The following is a 3,859-nucleotide window of genomic DNA, read 5'->3' as shown; positions in this document are numbered from 1 at the left end:
ATAGTTCTTTAGTGGAATGAATTATTATTGATGAAATTAAGTTGTGTGTGTTAGGATCGATGGTCGCGGCTAGAGAGGGGGTGTGTGAATAGCCGACCCCAAATCTTCGTTTCTTTCTACAAGTTGACGTTAGCGCAGCGGAAAATAAAACAAAGAAACAAAGACAAGAAGATCAAACCTCAACACGCGTCGATGTAACGAGGTTCGGAGATATACTCCTACTCCTCGGCGTGTCCGTAAGGTGGACGAAGCCTATCAATCCGTCGGTGGATGAGACCCCGAAAAACCGGCTAATATAAACTCCTTATGGGTGGAGAAACCTCGCCACAAAAACTTACAACAGTAAGAAGGAGTACAAGTACAGCAAGAAGCAAAATACAATACAACTGTAAAACCTTCGCTTACTTGCCTTCTCTTCGACTGGATGAAGCAGCAGCTTCAAGCGACGCCTACAACAGCAGGAACCCAGCCGAAAGGAAGCTCACGCGAAGCTTAGACGAGAGCTCAGCAAAGCTCTAGAGAACTAGTAGCAGCAAGAAGGAACAGAGAAGAAGAAGAAGCGTCAGAGAAGAAGAATAATAGAGAAACTCCACCGTAGAAGCCCTCAGCCCTTTTATAGCCTGCATCCACCTGCGAGAAGAACAGTGGCCAAAGACAGCAGAAGAATCTAGCCGTTGTCTCTCAACGGCTAGGGCCAGACCGATCAGGCATCACCCTGATCGGTCTGGGGCTGATCTGATCGGTCGTGGGGACCGATCAGTTATCCGATCGGTCCCCACCGATCGAATGCTTCCGCAGAGTTGCCCAACTCTGGCACTCGATCGATCCCGGGACCGATCGCTTCTGATCGGTCCCGCCGATCGAAGCTCTGAGGCACATCGATCGCTTTATCGGTCTGGATCGATCCAGGTCTTGGTTTTTGCCCAAACCAAGTCCAAACCAATATCCGGTCAACCTTGACCTCTTGGTACATCATGCTTAGCATCCGGTCACTCCCTTGACCTACTAAGACTCCCCACCAAGTGTCCGGTCAATCCCTTTGACCCACTTGGACTTTTCTCTTCGTGTCAAGTATCCGGTCACTCCCTTGACCTACTTGACCTTCTCAACACCAGATGTCCGATCACCCTTGATCCATCTGGATTTTCCCTTGCCCGGTTTCACTCACCAGGACTTTCACCTAGCTTCACTCACTAGGGTTTTCACCTGGCTTCACTCACCAGGATTTCCAATCTGCCCGGCTTCACTCACCAGGACTTTCCAACTGCCTGACTTCACTCACCAGGACTTTCCCACTGCCTGGCTTCACTCACCAGGACTTTCCCACTGCCTGGCTTCACTCACCAGGACTTTCACCTAGCTTCACTTACTAGGGTTTTCACAACTGCCTGGCTTCACTCACCAGGACTTTCCACATCCGGTCCAGAGAACGAGCTACCGAGCCCTCTCTGACCTAGTCCGGAGAACGAGCTACCGAGCCCTCTCCGACTTCGTCCGGTCCAGAGAACGAGCTACCGAGCCTCTCTGACCTAGTCTGGAGAACGAGCTGCCGAGCCCTCTCCGACTTCATATGGTCCAGAGAACGAGCTACCGAGTCCTCTTTGACCTAGTCAGAGCTACCGAGCTACCGAGCCCTCTCTGACTTCCCATGCCAAGCTTCCATACTTGGACTTCTCCCGTGCCAAGCTCCCTGCTTGGACTTTTCACCAGATGTCTGGTCAACTCACCTCGGGTCAACCAGGTCAACCTTGACCTCGGGTTGCACCCACAATCTCCCAAGCTTGTATCCTTGTCAAACATCAAGATACAACTTTTCTGTTCACGTCAAACATTGTCAAACATAACTCGTCAAACATCAAAACACAACTCGAGTCAAGTCAACTCGAGTCTGGTCAACCAGGTCAACCTTGACCTAAGGTTGCACCAACAATCTCTCCCTTTTTGATGTTTGACAAAACCCATAATCAAACCCATAATCAAGTTAGGTTAACCCGATAACCTAACTTAGGTTTTCCAATGTTCTTCCCTGAACATTCTCTAGACATTCTCCATTCTCCTTTCTACTCTCCCTGTGAGATCTCGGAAAATTTAAATAATAGGGTTATTTGGGAAATAGCCTTATAAAATTTTTCCGGAATTTTAGGAATTTTCTGGGAATTTTTCGGAGCTCGTACGATGGGTTTTGAGGGGATCAATTACGGGTACGGATAAAACCTGTTTGGAATACCCGTTTAAGTGAGGAAAAGTTTTATTATAAATACTTTTCTTTTCTTATTTCTTTTCCCTAAACCTATCGCCGAACCCGAGCTTCCCTTCTTCCCCGTTCCCTTTCTCTGTTCTCTCCATCTCTCGCGGATGAAGCAAATCCGATGGACTTCCGGCGATCGTCGACCTCGACCCAGTGGAGCAGTCGCCAGATGGACTTCCGGCGATCGTCGATCTCGACCCAGGGGAGCAGTCGCCAGTACAGATCCGGACATGGGTGATATCCTCCAGCCCTAGGTGAGAGCGCTGATCTTCTCTCGGCATCGTCGGCGCAGATCGGAGCTCGGAGCATAAGGGTTCCGATCCTCTCCTCCTCTGGTTTCCTTCAATCTCCGATTTCTTTCTTCTCAGCCGAGTCTGCCGATCCTTTTCTTCCCCGATCGACGCCACTGGATCGACTCGGTGCCAACCCGATCGTCGGCGAGGGGCTTCTACCGAAGGTTCAAGATAGGGGCTAGCTTCACCTGAGTCATATCCCTTGCATAATTGTGCCCTAGAGCTCCTCTGTCAGCTCCGATCAGTCATCGCGAAGGCAAAGGTGTGCCCTAGCCGTAATCTTGAAGGTAAGGCATCACCGATTTTTATTGATCTGATTGATTCCAATCTTGATCTCACCTTGATCCGAATGGTAGGGGAGAAATCCAGCAGGGAGGTTGTGTTCTGGAGGTGAGCGATAGGGATCTTGGACCTTATCTTCCTTGCTGCTGATTAAGGTCACGATTAAGGTAAGATTAGGGTGTGCGATCTTTGATTTCCATGGTTTGATCTACTATTTGATCCAAATGAATCTACCAGTGAGGTGAAGTTCTGGATTGTGAAGTGAACCCAGCAGAGAGGATCAGTAGGCTGTGAGCTGTCCTGTTTCTGTGGATTTAGAATTGGGTGCTGTGGTGTTCTTGATCCAACATCAACAGGGGCTGTGAGCTTGAGGTATGGTGTAAGGATTTTCGATCTTAGTTGTAGATCATGGTGTGATTTGAATTCTAGATGATCTTGTTCTAGATTGGAATTAGGGTTTTACTTAGTTATTTATGTGGAGGGATTTTGATACATGTTGTAATTAGTTGTTAAATTGCGTAGATGTAATTGTGTAGAATAAATCCAATGAAATGGTTAGGGTTAGGGTAATTAACCCTAATCAACCTTTGGATTTCTAATCTAATTGGTGATTAGGGATTAGGTAACTAACCCTAATCGACTATTAGATTTAAATTGGTAAGTTGTGATTGTGGTGATTAGGGTTTTGCCCTAATTTAGTTTTTAGGAATTTTATTTAGCTATTTCATTTGAATTTAGCTAAATAAAATATATATGTTGTTTGACACAGGACTCTGATTCGAGACGGGCGTCTCGACTTCGGATTTGGATTGTACCATCTATTTGAGGCGGGTACCCTCTGACTTATCTTTTGATAATGTCTTATGATATGTGTAGCTTATATATATTTACTAGTGGTAGATAGTAGATTATTCTCCCCCTTGGTCTTAGCTAGTTGATACCTATCACATGCTTCATCTGCTAGTTGCTTTACTTCAGGATTGGATATTTTATCTCTTGCCATGTGTAAATATGTTCATAGAGATACATATCTATA

At 46.6% G+C, this 3,859-nt stretch overlaps 1 long non-coding RNA gene across 1 annotated transcript; it reads left to right on the top strand.

The window, feature by feature from the left end:
- Positions 1-2,283: 2,283 nt before the first annotated feature.
- On the top strand, positions 2,284-3,652 carry LOC122000409. The gene is made up of 5 exons (XR_006117117.1): positions 2,284-2,502; positions 2,617-2,828; positions 2,898-2,990; positions 3,061-3,195; positions 3,593-3,652. It is a non-coding gene; the product is annotated as an uncharacterized LOC122000409 (long non-coding RNA).
- Positions 3,653-3,859: the final 207 nt, after the last annotated feature.

The sequence above is a fragment of the Zingiber officinale genome, chromosome 7A (assembly GCF_018446385.1).
Source record: "Zingiber officinale cultivar Zhangliang chromosome 7A, Zo_v1.1, whole genome shotgun sequence".
Lineage (NCBI taxonomy): Eukaryota > Viridiplantae > Streptophyta > Magnoliopsida > Zingiberales > Zingiberaceae > Zingiber > Zingiber officinale.
Note: the sequence above shows the minus strand (reverse complement) of the source record. Positions and strands in the feature narration are given on the sequence as shown.